This window comes from Rhinatrema bivittatum, chromosome 9 (genome assembly GCF_901001135.1).
Source record: "Rhinatrema bivittatum chromosome 9, aRhiBiv1.1, whole genome shotgun sequence".
Lineage (NCBI taxonomy): Eukaryota > Metazoa > Chordata > Amphibia > Gymnophiona > Rhinatrematidae > Rhinatrema > Rhinatrema bivittatum.
Window position 1 is genome coordinate 234,520,589 of NC_042623.1, and position 16,007 is coordinate 234,536,595.

A 16,007-nucleotide genomic window follows, 5' to 3' on the forward strand; every position below is an offset into this window, starting at 1 on the left:
CCAGTCGGAAACTGGTCCCCCGTGCCAGCTGCATTTCAAAAGAAAAGACACCACCTTCTCGGGCCCCTTTCACGTAAGCTGACCACGTGGAAGGAGCTAGTGACTCTCTGAGCAGCTTCCAGGCTTCTGGGTACCAAATTGCCAAAGGGAAGCAGGCACTGAAGCTCCTGTCAGATCTGCCTCCGGTGCTAGCTTCCGAAAAAGGTCCCACTTTGAACGAGAGAGAGAATTGGCCAGCATATTAGAAGAGCCCGGGACATGGCGCGCCCACTTTGTCACATTCAATTCCATGCAGCGCAGAATAAACTTGTGCAGCAGCTCTGATACTAATGAGTTCTTTGCTGCTCTCCTGTTTATGACTTCGACTACTCCTATGTTATCGCACCAGAAGATTACTTTCTTATTTTGAATCCTTTCCCCCCATAGTGCTACTGCTACTACAATAGGGAACAACTCGAGGAATGTAATGTTCTTGGTGACGGCAGATTGTTTCCATTCCTCTGGCCAATGGGCGGCACACCATGCCCCCTGACAGTATGCACCAAATCCCATAGAGCCCGCCGCGTCAGTAAATAGTTCTAAGTCGCAATTTGAGACTGTTCCTGTCTGCCACATTAATGTGCTGTTAAAATTGAACAGAAACCTATTCCAAATGAGCAAATCATCACGTATTCCTTGCATTATTCTTATGTGATGGAATCTCTTTTTGATGCCGGACATTGCGAATGATAATCAACGCAAAAAAACTCTTCCCATTGGTATAACTCTGCATGCGAAGTTCAGGCTGCCCACTAATGATTAGACTTGTTGCAACGTCAGCATTTTTGTGCTGTGTGACCAAGTCTTTTGAGTTTGTCGACTCTCTCTTTTGGTAATCTCGATATCATATCTACTGTATCCAATTCAATGCCTAAGAAAACTAGGCGTGTAGTGGGTCTGATCGTTTTTTCTTTGGCGACAGGAATGCCGAAATTGCCTGCGACGCAGTAGAAAGAATTTAGCATATCTGCGCAGTCATTAGAATCTGGGCTTCTGATGAAAAGGAAATCAGCTAAATAGTGAACTAAATTAGACGACACAGTCTTCTGCTCAATGAGCCAGTGTACGAAGGAGATGAAAGCTTCGAAATAGGCACAAGCGATCAAGCAACCCATCGGTAGGCATTTGTCTACAAAATAACTGCCCTGAAAGCAAAAACCCAATAAGGGAAAGCTCTCCAGGTGGATTGGAAGAAGGTGGAATGCCGATTCGATGTCGAGTTTGGTCATTAAGGTCCCGTCACCACAGTGCTGCACTAGACGCACGGTGGAACTAAATGAGGTGTATCTCACTGTGCAAAGCTCATGAGGTATGAAGTCGTTAACGGCACTTCCCTCCGGGAATGACAAGTTGTGAATGAGTCTAAATTTTCCTGTCTCTTCTTTAGGAATCACTGCGAGGGGGGACAAGACTAAATCTGGGAAAGGTGGCTCGTTGAATGGTCCCGCAATGCGACCTAGGCCAATTTCTGTCATTAATTTATCTTTAACTACCTTGGTCCTGCTGCGCACTGAGGTACAGTTGTCCCATCCCCCGACTCCTGAAGGACCTTTAAATGGATAACAAATCCTTCTGAAAATCCTCGCAGCAAAAATAATGATGTCTCTGAGTTAGGGTATCTGAGTAACCATGGCTTCAATGCCTCTACTTGTACCGGTGTAGATGCTATGCCGAGATATTCATTTCTGGGCTCCTTTTGGCGCTCCTCCTGTGCCAGTTCCATTACTTGAATTCCCTTCTCCCACGCGTTTACCGCATTTCAACACAGGGTGGCCTGCTCCGCAGTTGAAGCAGCTATATCGAAATTTACATTCGGGAAAATTACATGCAGCGCGGTTGAACCGCCAGCAAACGTCTGATGTGCCAGCTCCCACCCGTTCTGATCCTGCGCCTGCGCGAAAGGAACACCCGCTGTGCGTTAAGTTCGATCCCATTGAGTTAGTAGCCACGGATGAAGGTATCTGTGCATTCATCTGTGTAAGCCACAATCCGATGTCTCGCGTACTCCATGATATCAATTTATTCTCTTCCATACAGTCTCTAAAGCGCTCGTCATAATTTAACCAAGACCAGCCTTCGTAGTCCTTGCTGGCCCACAGAATTGCATCTGCATATGCATATTGGGAACTATCGCGATGACCTATCACACTCGCGAGTCTCAGGAATGAGCGGATCCAATTTAGTATGTTCCGGGCAACCTTTTTTTTAGTACCCGGGAAGCGCTCTGCTCTTCTCTTCTTTAATTCTATCCTTCTGCCTCTCCTGCCTTCTAGCAAGCTAAAGATGTCAATATATTTTTTGTGCCGGAGGTTTTTGCACAGAGCCCTGGGAATCTCCTCCCAAAGTTTGACATAGGTCGTTAGCGCAGGCGTGCCTCTATCCAAGCGTCTTCTTTTCCCACTGTAGTAGTACAAGACAATCCGAGGAGCTCGAGGAAGAGGTGAAAGAAGATGATAAAGAGTCAGAAGAGCTAGATTTATTACGCTTGCGCTTGCGCTTAGATTTATCCTGCCTCCTAGTTTTTTCGTCTTCCTGTGATCTGTTTACTATAGCGGCCTGTTCTGATCTGTCTGCCCTATCTTCTGGCTCTGCATTATCTAACGGCGCAACATCAGTATTCACATTACTATCCCCAAGCTCTGTTCCTCTCTCACCTATATTTGCTGCTTCGCTGTTCTGACGCTATGCGGTCGGGCTGGAGATGCGACCATCCTCTCTGTAGCCGCATTCTGGTTAGTGCCCCATTCTTCCACAGGCGGCCTGTGTCCGAGGTCAAGGCGGAGGAGCAAAGGGCAGGGCTGCTGGTGCTCCAGGGTAGCCAAAGGAGAGGTTTTCTCCTATTGGCTGCCCCGTCCCCCAGGGAACCAATGGGTTTCCGGCCCGCCCCAGAAGTGAACTAATGGGTCAGCGCAGGCCAGCCAATCTGCAGGCACGTCGTCGCCATGTCACTGAAGGGCGGCAACTCTACCCCCCCACCCCCTCTTCTGGGTGCCAGCACGGCTCATGCCAGGCACCTACGTTACCCCGGGCACCCCGATACTTCTTAATAGGTGGTCCAGAGGATAGGACCAGCTACTAAGAAGACCTTCTCTCTAATAGGGATGTGAATCGGGCTTCGGACGATTGAAAATATCATACGATATTTTCAAAATCGTCAGAAATCAGGGGCTCCCCAAAACGATAGGAACACCCCCCCCCCCCCCGATATTGTTCGTGGAGGTTCTCTTATCGTTTTGGGGGAGGGCGGGAAAAACAGCACACAAAAATAACCCCTAAACCCACCCCGACCCTTTAAAACTAATCCCTTAGCTTCCCCCACCCTCCCGACCCCCCCAAAAAACTTTTTACAGGTACCTGGTGGTCCAGTGGGGGTCCCGGGAGCAATCTCCCACTCCCAGGCCGTCGGCTGCCATTAATCAAAATGGCACCGGTGGCCCTTTGCCCTTACCATGTGACAGGGTATCCATGCCATTGGCCGGCTCCTGTCACATGGTAGGAGCACTGGATGGCCCGCACCATTTTTAAAGAAGGCGCCAGCCATCCAGTGCTCCCTCCATGTGACAGGGGCCGGCCAATGGCACGGATACCCTGTCACATGGTAAGGGCAAAGGCCATTGGCGCCATTTTTATTAGTGGCAGCCGACGGCCCGAGAGCGGGAGATCGCTCCTGGGACCCCCACTGGACCACCAGGTACCTGTAAAATGTTTTTGGGGGGGTCAGGAGGGTGGGGGAAGCTAAGGGATTAGTTTTAAAGGGTCGGAGTGGGTTTTTTGTTTATCGGCTCGGGCGCAGCCGATAAACAAAACCGCGATTGGGCCGGACGGAAAAAAAACCACGATGTGAATCGGAACCGGAATCCGAACCGATTCCGGTTCCGATTCACATCTCTACTCTCTAACCTTATGGAAGAGATTTCAAGAAAGAAAGCAACGAGTTGCAGAACCCAAAGTTCAGGGCAGGTTATGGACAACGGGGGGGGGGATGGTTGCACCTAGCCACAGTTTGTGGATTTAATAGTCGGTGGTCTTCAAATATTTAATCCTCCACAAAACCAGAAGCCAGTGTCATAAATGTAAGACTGGTGTAATGTGTTCCTGAGGACTAGTGTTGACCAGTATCTGTGCTGCAGAATTCTGGGCTATCGGACGTGCCCTTAACAGACAGAACAACAATAGTGCAGAGACAGCAGCAGAAGCACTTGCATGCATCAGTGGACGAAAGTCATTGCTAGATATGGTTTTAAATGGCAAAGCTTTCCTAGTTGAAAAATATCACCTTAACTACAGCTTTTGCATGCATATGTTAAGAAAGATTGGAATCCAGCCATGCTCCTAAGTTCTTTACTTGATTTAATGTAGGAATGAAATAACCATCAAATAAAAAAAATGGAAGGAATGTCTCAGGATGAGGAGCAACTAAATATCATTACCTTAGTCTTGTTCACATTTAACATTATTCTACTATGACAGAGCCATTGTTTTACTGCTGTTAAATAAATGGAAACAAGATCTAGCATATATGTTCAGAATGAGGCATTCAGATTTCTCCCTCCCTCTAATAGCCCCTAGGTGAAAATTGGGCCTGCTGTGGCCCGATGAGCCCTCTCACCCACCCTAGAGCTGACTGGGGCTCTAAGGCCTGCGAGCGCCATGTCAGCCAGCACCATTAGGATCTTTGGAGCCAGTGGGGTAGGATTAAGTGAGGATTGCCTGTGCCAGTGTGATAATTGTGCAGCTGTCAGATGGTGTGGGTGGGAGGTATTCAAGCCTCAGGGCTACTAATTTTGCTCTTGAAGAGCTGGGAATGTGGGTTATCAGATTGCAATGCCTCTGTGTCAACAGTTTAGGAGGAGGGAACACAGAAGCCACACCACTGTCATTAATATATGAGCATTACTGACCATAATAAAACCACTCTACACCATTCAATGAATAATGTGTATATAGGCCTCTTCATAGTAGAGACACAGAGTGACTGCTGAAGTTGCTGGTGCACCAGAAACTTTGCTGCTGCTAGGTGCCCTAGAACAGTGGTCCCCAACCTTTTTTGCACCAGGGACCGGCTTCAAGTAAGACCATTTTTCCATGGCCCAGCAGGGCGGGGTGGGGGTGGGGCAGGGGCGGGTCTTTGGTCATATGGGGCGGGGTTATGGAAGGGGTTGGATTTTAGTGCATACTCATCATTTAATAACGACATTTATAATGTGAATGTGACTCAACTCACCATAGGTTCTCACATGCATGACACACTGACCCATGATCGTCACGGGGCTAGATGTAAAAGTACAGTTTGCATCCACGGGAACCCCCCGGACCCATAATAATGGATGTAAACCAGAATTATGACATTCCCCATACAACTCACCCTACAAAAAAGATATTCTGGTTCTGGTGTCATCTCGGAAACAGCAACTCAAACTCCTTCTACTTCCTGGCTCAATAGCCCTACTTATGAAAAGACAGCAGTTTACCACCAATGCATGTCCTCTTGAGAAAACACAACAAATAAGACTGATACAAACGCTTACATGCTAGTAAAATATCTCATCTCGGTAACAGACACAGAACCGACCTAACATACTCCCAGGATCTGTAGTAATGCACATAAACTAATCCGCACACAGTTACACCTGTATTATAGAATACACTCAAACAGGAGCAACCCTATCTATGAAAAGGCAACATTACAAATATTAAATCAGGTCCTAAAAACCAATACACCTCTTATTAGGAACTAGCAAGCAGCTATACATCCCCACACAGAAATAATTGTAAAACTATACTAATAAGCAGAATAAATGTTTCAAAATAGCTATGAACAGAATAACATCCAACAATTAAAAATTCATAAAAACTATTAAACATTCTCCAAACACCAATAAAATATTTCAAAAAAGCAGACATCACATAATATTAAATAATTAAAATGGCAGTTAATCAAGAAAGATAAACTTAAAAGGCCACCTTTACTTACCCCCTCCAGCAGCTCTCCTACTCCCCTTCCATGCAGGCCATGGCACACACCAGAAGCAGCAGTAGAAGCTAAGCTCTATACTCATGGTCCTCTTCCTTAGTGCCCATGTCTCTCACACACACACACACACCATACCAGTCATGCCCCCATGACCACTTTCTGTCTCTCACACACCAATCATCTCCCAGTCTTTGGCACACACACACCAGTCACCTTCCTGAACAGTTTCTCTCATGCCATACACACACACACACAGGCTTCCCACTCCCATGTTCTACTTACATATATGGTCTTCTCACTCTCATAATCACTTTCTCTGTCTCTCTCTCTCTCACACACACACACACACACACACACACACACACACACACACACTCACCAGTCTCTCACTCCCATGCTTGTTCTCTCCACATGCACAGGCTTCTCATTCCCATAATCACTTTCTTTCTCACACACACACACAAAGGCTTCCCACTCCCATGTTCTCTTTCAGATATACAGGCTTCTCACTCCCATGCTGTGTCTCACACACACCCAGGTTTCTCACTCCCATGCTCACTCTTCACATGCACAGGCTGCTCATTCCCATAATCACTTTCTTTCTCTCACACACACACACACAAACACACACCAGTCACCTGATCTCTCTCATGCATACACACACACACACAGGCTTCCCACTCCCATGTTCTCTTCAGATATACAGGCTTCTCACTCCCATGCTGTGTCTCACACACACACACCCAGGTTTCTCACTCCCATGCTCACTCTTCACATGCACAGGCTGCTCATTCCCATAATCACTTTCTTTCTCTCACACACACAAACACACACCAGTCACCTGATCTCTCTCATGCATACACACACACACACAGGCTTCCCACTCCCATGTTCTCTTTCAGATATACAGGCTTCTCACTCCCATGCTGTGTCTCACACACACCAGGTTTCTCACTCCCATGCTCACTCTTCACATGCACAGGCTTCTCATTCCCATAATCACTTTCTCTCTGTTACACAAACACACCAGTCTCTCTCATTTCCATGCTCACTCTCCATGTGCACAGACTTCTCATTCCCTGAATCACATTCTTTCTCTCACATTCACACACACCAGTCTCTTTCTCTCAGACACCCCGTCACCTTACCAACCAGTCTCTCATGCATGCACACACACACAGGCTTCTCACTCCCATACTTTTTTTTCACACCTCCCCCCCCCCCAACACCAGGGTTCTTATGCCCATGCTTTCTCACATACCCAGATTTCTCACTTCCATGCTTTTTTCTCTCTCTCACACATACACATCAGTCATCTCCCTGAACAATCACTTTCATTGTCTCTCACATATACATACACACACACATCAGCTCTCTGACCAGTTTCACTCAATCACACACACAGGCAGGCTGGCTGCTTCGCTCTCTTTCTCTCCCTCACTTCCTCTCCCCCCCCCCTCCCCGAGCACAAATGGTAGCTGCAGCCTCCTCCTCCTCCAGCCCCCGCAGGCCAAGAAAGAAGAATCCCATCGGCCGCTGGAAGCTCTTGCTGCTGTCTCCTTTCCCAATTATCGTCTGCTTTGATTGCTCGGGTGCCGATGCTGCTGCCGCCGCTGCTGCTACTTTTCCACGTGGCACGGCCTTTCTCCTTCCCGCGCACCGCGTATCACTTCCTGTTCCGGGTCACGGGGGCAGGCAGGGGAAGAAGAAAAGGCCAGCCACGGGTGCCACAGTTTCTTCTTGCACCGCTGCCATTCCCACTGGGCTTGAACGTGCTGATAGCCCGGCGGCAGCAGGGAAGGAAGAGCAGCGGGAGAGACCGGGAGCATGTGACACATCTGTCGGTGCTTGGTGGCGCCGCGGACTGGCAAAAAAACCCCAACCACCGCGTGGTTGGGGGTTTTTTGCCGGTTTTTTGATGCAAAAAGCCTATCAATTTTATGCTCAAAGCAACCTAATCCTTAGATGGAAATTAGCTAAAGCCATCCCTTAAAACAATCGTCTACTACTAACATCAGTTACAATAAAATATGTGAATGAAAAAAAGATTTTCTGCAAGAATGTTAAAAACCATTTTCTGCATGCAAATGAAATTAATAAAGAGCAAATGTCTGTTTAAAATTGAAATGAGGAAGAGATAAGTACCATCATTTTCACAGCAAGAATTCAAGTTACACAAGAACTGGACCTTTAAAATACAGACAAATCCTCACCAAATACAAAATAAAAACATGCCAACAACTAGGGATGTGCTATTTATTGTCAAGGACAAATTAGGCAATTTCAATGAAATTGCCTAATTCATTCTGGTTCGGGGACCCTGAAACCCGAACTGATTTTTTTCTCAAATTTCGGAAAAAATTTGGTTTGGGGTTAGTGCGCGCCTCCTTATTAGCACAGGCCCTAATTTAAATAGAGAATCACGCGCCCAGGAGAGGTGCCTGGGCGCATGTCAGAGAGTGGGCGCTCAACACAGAGTGCCGGCTCTCCCGCACTTTATGTTGAATCGACCTGTATGCTAATTGCTTGATCACTTCCTCTGGCAACTGATTCCACAGCTTGATTGTGTGCTCAGTGAAAAGTACTTTCTATGATCTGTTTTGAATCTGCTGGTTGTTAGTTTCACACAGTGTCCCCTTGTTTTAGTATTATTTGAAAGGGTAAATAAGTGTCCTTTATTTACCCGCTCCACCCTGCTCATAATTTTATAAACCTCTATCATGACTCCTCTCAGCCATTCTTTTCCAAGCTGAAGAGGCTTAGCCTGTGTAACCTCTCATCATAGAAGAGTTGTTCCAACCCCGTCATCATTTTTGTCACCCTCCTCTGCACCTTTTTTTAGTTCCGTGATTTTCTTGAGATGGGGTCACCAGAACTGCACACAATACTCAAAGTAATATAGCATCTTCTGTTTTACACTCCATTCCTTTTTTGGATCATTCCTAATGTTCTATTTGCTTTTTTGACCACCGCCGTGCACTGAGCAGAGGATCTCAATGTACTGTCCATAAGGACTCCGGGTCCTTTTCCTAGGTAGTAACTCCCAATACAGAATCCAGTTTTGTGTACCTATATTGGGATTACATTTCCCTATGTGCATCACCTTGCACTTTTCCACATTAAATTTCATCTTCCATTCAGATGCTCTATCTCCTAGTCTTACAAGGTTCTTCTGCAGTTTCTCGCAACTCACTGTTTTAACAATCTTGAATAATTTAGTATCATCTGAAAATGTGATCACCTCACTCGTTGACCCCCTTTTCCAGATCATTTACAAACATTAAAAAGCACAGGACCAAGTACCGATCCCAGTGGTACTAAACTGATGACCTTTCTCCTTTTGCAAAATTGGTCATATAGTCCTATCCTCTCTTCTGGAATGTTCTAACTTCCCTGGTTTGCACATATCTTTGGAAGAAGCATCCCTCCAAACCATGTTCTTCTAAGCAACTATCAGCTTTCCTCATGGTCTAGTTTAAAAGCTGCTGTATCTCCTTTTTAAATGTTAGTGACAGCAGCCTGATTTCGCTCTAGTTAAGGTGGAGCCCAGCCCGTCAGATCCCCCCCTTTCCCAAAATGAAACCCAGTTCCTAACAAATCTAAAACCCTCTTTCCTGCCCCATCGTCTCATCCATGTATTGAGAATCAAGAGCTCAGCTTGCCTTTGGGGTCTTTTGCTTGGAGCAGAAGAGCATTTCTGAGAATGTGACCCTGGAGATTCAGTTTCCTACCTAAGATCCTACATTTATCCTACAGAATGTCCCTCCTGAACCTTCCTATAATCATTGGCACCCACATGTTTCTTCACTAAAATCTTATCTAGGTGGCAAGTGCTACCTTTGCACCAGGCAGGCAAGATACCAAGCAACCCTCATGCCCACCAGCCACCCAGCTATCTATATTCCTAATGATCAAATCACCCACTACAATAGCTGTCCTAACCCTTCCTTCTAGGCAGATGCTCTTGGAGAGAGATTCTCAGGGGCGGATTTTCAGAGCCCTGCTCGCCTAAATCCGCCCAAAACCGGGCGGATTTAGGCGAGCAGGGCTCTGCGCGCCGGTGAGCCTATTTTACATAGGCCTACCGGCGCGCGCAGAGCCCCGGGACTCGCATAAGTCCCGGGGTTCTCCGAGGGGGGCGTGTCGGGGCGTGTCGGGGGCGGGCCCGGTCGTCGCGGCGTTTCGGGGGCGTGTCGGCAGCGTTTTGGGGGCGGGTACGGGGCGTGGCTACGGCCCCGGGCGGTCCGGGGGCGTGGCCGCGCCCTTCATACCCGCCCCCAGGTCGCGGCCCGGCGCGCAAGAGGCCCACTGGTGCGCGGGGATTTACGTCTCCCTCCGGGAGGCGTAAATCCCCGGAGAAAGGTAAGTGGGGGGTGTAGACAGGGCTGGGCGGGTGGGTTAGACAGAGGAAGGGAGGGGAAGATGAGGGGAGGGCGTTAGAGGATTCCCTCCAAGGCCGCTCCGATTTCGGAGCGGCCTTGGAGGGAAAGGGGGTAGGCAGCGCGGCTCGGCGCGCGCCGGCTATACAGAATTCATAGCCTTGCGCGCACCGATCCAGGATTTTAGTGGATACGCGCGGCTCCGCGCGTATCTACTAAAATCCAGCGTACTTTTGCTTGCGCCTGATGCGCCAGCAAAAGTACGCCTATTCGCGTTTTTTGAAAATCTACCCCTCAGTGAGAGAGAATAAAGCATTACCTGGAGGGCAGGTCTTAGCTACAGGATCACATCTTTCCACACCAAGGTGATGGTCTCCTGCTAGGTGACCTTGCTTCTTCAAAGAAGCACAAGGGCTGCTTGACTGGAGTTGAGGCCATTCTGTTATGTTCCTGAAAGTCTCCTCCATGAACTTCTCTGTCTGCCTCAGCTCTTCCAGGCCTGCCACTCTGACCTTGAGATCGGACTCAGTCTCCGAGAGCCAGAAGCTCTTTACACCAGGTGCATACATACAACCTCTCACCAACAGGGAAATAATCGTACATTTGTCACTTGGTGCAAAACACTGGATAGCCCCCAACTTGCTACTGGACGTTTGTTTGCATCTTAATTTTATTGAGTTGCTAAAGTTTTAAAAGCTGATTAAGGAGTAGGTATATCTCTCAATTTAAAAGGTTTTTACATTTCACTAAATTATTTATTTGATGTCTTTTAAATTTAAGATTTTTAAATTGATAACTAGGTGGTGGTAATATCTGAATAATCAGCAACAACATTAAAATTAGTCAGTCACTAAAACAGGGCTTCCCAAACCTTTCCTGGGGATCTAACAGCCAGCCGGGTTTTCAGGATATCCACAATGAATATGCATGAGATAAATTTTCATGAAGACTCAGTATATGCAAATTTATCTCAGCATATTAAATGTGAAGATCCTGAAAACCTGAGTGGCTGTGGGGTCCCCAGGACAGGTTGGGAAGCCCTGTTCTAAAATGAGGGTTAATAGTATGTTGTTCTAAATCACTATATTATATTAAGGAGACATTCATTGTAAATTTGTAAATTATTTCTCTTGTTATGACCTTCTTGTTTTCTCTATCCTCCTACTACCTTTTGGTTTACCCCCGCCCAGGTTCATTCTCCCTGTTGAAATGTATTTTCCAAACTTTCAGTTATTATGTGAACCGGTATGATGTCCCCACTAATACCGGTATATAAAAGTTTCGAAATAAATAAATAAATAATTGACTCCTATTCTTATTTTGAAGATTGTCCTCCTAACTGGGTAGGGGCAAAGGAGGGTAATCTGTATTACAAAAAAGTGACTGGGGCAGGAGGGAATCAATCTAGTGACTAGTAGCCAGGAACCAGTACTATCACCTTTTCAGATCAAGTAAGTAACTTTACAAACTTAGGCCTAGATTCATCATTCCCTGCAGAATGATGAGCTGCCGCAGTAAAGGGGGTGGGGGAAAAAAAGGGGTGGGGGCGCTAGTGTGCAGCCGGCCGCATCTTGGCGGTGCGGTTTCACCTGCTGTGGTGTGGTCGTGTCGCACACTGTCACCCCCATAGCACCATGCTAAAAGGTGGTGCTATTTGCCGGCGATAATGTCCAAAACATAATGTCCAAACGTAATGTCCAAAACATTATCGCCGGCAGCGGTGCCACACACCTCATTTCCCTAAACTCCTCCCTAACTCTACCCCTTCCCCTAATTTTAATTTTACCGCCATGATTATCCCATTATCGTGTGTGTTAGGGTGTTATCACGTGCAATAATGCCCTAACGCACGCAATAATAGGCTATCGCACCTTGGAAAATGACCCTATTAAATTCTAACACTAAGTTATATGTAAAGCCTGTTGCTGAATTTCATGTTCTACTGTAAACCGATCAGATGTTCCAAACGATGAGCGGTATATAAAAAACCACAAATAAATAAATAAAATAAATAAATAATACTTAAAAATACTAACCAAAGGCTATTATCCCTAAACACAAACAATTTTTTACACTTCCAAAAACAAGTTCTTGTTGCACTGGAGGTGGACCCTTGGGTCAAGGTGGGGTTGACGCAACCTGTAGGTAGGGACCTACGGGTCCCCACCGTCGGCAGGTGAAGAGGGCTGATAGACAGAGGTCAGCTGGAGCTTCACCAATACCAGCCCTTGTTCCCTGCGGGTTGAGCCTTTGGGTGCCGGGGCCGGCAGGATTTAAGAGGGCCTCGGTGTGTAATCAAAGTAGATATTGGTTCAGCCCAGAGACAGCAGATAAGAAATGGTACAGTCTTACTCTGGACGGGGTAGTGTCCTGGAAACTCAAGCACCAATGGAACGGAGGCAGATAGGGGGCGCTCGAGCAAGAGCAGGCGAAGCCTGAATAAACCACGTCCAGGGAGTAAACAGGAGAGGCGTCGAGAAACAGGTTTGAGTTAGGGCTGGCGGCAATCCGAAGGTAGTGGCAAGCAAGACTGAGGTCTGATCACAGAGATAGTCGAGCGTAGTCAGATGAAGCAGAGGTCTGGGTCTGGAGATAGGCAATAGCGTAGTCAGGCAAAGCCGAGGTCTGGGTCCAGAGATAGGCAATAGCGTAGTCAGGCGAAGCAGAGATCCGAGCTTGGAGAGAGTTAATGGCGTGGTCAGGTGAAGCAGAGGACCGGGCTTGGAGAAATCAATGGCGAGGTCAGGCAAAGCAGAGTCAAAGTCCATGTAGGCAATCCGAAGAATGGAGCAAGGCAGGAACAAGGAGACAGGAACCAGGAATAGACTAGGAACAGGAACGCAGGGATGAGACAAATCTCTAAGAAGCAATGAGTACTCGACCAGCGAGGAGACCTGTTGCAAAGGCAATGCTAGGGAGCGGAGCTTGCGCTTAAATACTGTAGCTGTGTTGACGTCATCATCTGGGGCCGCAGCTAGGTTCCCGCCGTGGTCCCTACTTAAACATCAATGGTGCATGTGCACGCATGCACCTAGGGAGGGGCACAGCGCTGAGTAGCAGCGTCTCCGCAGGCCATGCAGAGAGGCCAGGGCCGGATTTACACATTTCTACGCCCTAGGCCAAAGCACAATTCTGCGCCCCCTCCCCCTCAAAAGTTGATTTATAATTTTCAATTTAATATGTAATAATTTATTTTTGAAACATGTAAGCACTTAATACAATCTTTATAATCTTTGAACCATATATTTTTAATTCAAAACTACACTACTGCACTACTTATGAAATTGCATAACATTAACACATACAAAAAAAACTTTCCATCGAATTTCTTCAAGTCATCTTAAATATCTACTAGAATTTCTTCCTTCGCACTTTTGTCCATGAAAAGGCTTCAATTGTTTCATTGAAGTTGACAGATCTTGTTAAATCTGCTTCAATGCAAAGAAGTGTAAGGGCATTCAGCTTATTTTGCTGCATCATAGATCTTAAATGATCCTTGATTCTTTTCAGAGAAGAAAAAATAACTTTCAGCCGAGGAATTCGTCACTGGCGTGCAGACAAACATTCTTAATACAACGTCAACATTTGGTTAAATTGTTTGTAGTCCTTTTTCTCGTAGCCTCTTGCAAAGTGCTAAGGAGTTTTTAGTCCCAATGTTGCAATCAGTTATGTGAAATTTCAGATGGACAAGTTCATCGCATAGAGCAGGTTCCAGATCATCTTTGAAAATCAAAAGCAGTTTTCTTCCCTTTTCTTCAAGTTCAGGAGAAGTCAGCGATCAGAATGTTGTAATAGCACCAAATCTTTCACCAAACTCTTTGTAAGCAACTGACCTTTTCTCAAGTTCTGCCTTAAGGTTGTCAACTATCATTAGAAATGTATTGATTCGGAAGTTGTCACACCCGCTTAAATGAACTTCACCATCACGTGTCTCATCAGATTGAAGTTTCCTGAGAATCAAAAGCTTTTCATCACGCTCATATACTTTCTTTTCAGAAATGTTGAGAGCTTTTTCCTCATATAAATCAAACTGTTCTTGCAGTTCTATCAAGAACTTTACTAGTGATTGTAGAACTTCGGCAACTTCCAGAACATCAATTTCCATGTTTTGCACATACTTGTTCACGTCGTATAATCTGAGCAGCACCATTCCCCAAAACTGTGCCAAGTCTTCGCAGCTTGATGAGCACACCTCTAGCTTCTGCTTGAGTTCCTGATTTTTATGGTTTCGTCACTTTCGAGGTATTTCAGTGCATCTATGGGGGCAAACCAATCTTCTTTCAGTGCCGTACAGGCATCATATCTTGCCGACCATCGTGTAGTGGAGAGGCTTTTTGCAGTGAGGGTGCTATTTTTCTTCAATGCTTCCCACCTTGCTGGAGATGTAGAGAAGTAATTATAAAGTTCTTAAAGCAAATTGAAAAACGATGTAGCTTCAGTGCAACGATCAACAGCATGCGTACCCACTAAATTTAGCGAGTGTCCTGCACAGGGTATGAAGGATGCAAGAGGACAAACTTTGAGTATTCTAGCCTGAAGACCTGAATAAACACCAGCCATATTAGCTGCATTGTCGTATGATTGTCCATGACATTTCAAAATATCAAGGTGGAGATACTTTAGAGTCTTAGTTACAGCTTCAAACATTTCATGGGCTTTGTGACCAACCTTAGGTAAAAACTTGATGAATCTTTCAACAGGTTCCCCATTTTCCTTAACATAACGCAAGATAAATGACAGCTGATCCACATGCGAGATATCAGGAGTTGAATCCACAACAAGGGAATAGTACTTTGAGATTTTAGCTTCATCAGTAATATGGGTCAGTACTTTCTTAGCTGAGCTCGATGAACTCATTACAAATAGTTGATGAGAGGTACGATGTCTGTCCATTACCTGGATTTCCAAATCTCCTGATGTGATCAGCCAAAAAAGGATCAAACGCAGAAATTGTTTCCAGCATCATCATAAAATTGCCATTATTATTCAACCCAAATATTTCATTTGAACCTCTAAATGGCAAACCTCGAGAAGCTAGTGCTTTTATGATTACTACGACTCTGTGTAACAAATTTTTCCAGTAGTCAATTTCTTGATCAAGCATTTTAGTTAGCTGCAGATCAATTCTTCCCAGTTTGGCTCCTGTTTGTTTTAAAGTAAGGACGTTATTTCTGTGACTAACAGAATTTTCGTGTTCCTTCAGTCTAGACGAAATGTTCTTCCAGTTATTAAATCCATTACTTACAAAAGATGATTCGGTCTTTACATCAGAATGGAAGAGGCAACAAAGTCCACAGAAGACACTTCCTTTCTTTTACGAGTAGATTAACCAACCTCGGTCCTGCGTATCATTGTTTACCAGTTTGTGGATGAAGCAACTGCCATTAAATGACCAGCTCCTGTCACCATACTGCCTCCTTGAATTTGAGAAATCTGCATTTTTATTCTGATTCAGCCCATATTGTTATGCATAATCACGTAATTCATTGTTGATAATCCAACTTGCTGGATCTGGGTTGTAAGAAAATTCTTGAGGCTGTTGGGTTGAAGAAGAAGGAGGCTGCAATGTTGAGGACAGTGGAAGTTCAGCATGTAGAAGCTCCTCTTGATGTACA

At 45.8% G+C, this 16,007-nt stretch overlaps 1 pseudogene; it reads right to left on the bottom strand.

The window, feature by feature from the left end:
- Positions 1 to 14,586: 14,586 nt before the first annotated feature.
- LOC115099634 lies at positions 14,587 to 15,496 on the bottom strand (annotated as a pseudogene).
- Positions 15,497 to 16,007: the final 511 nt, after the last annotated feature.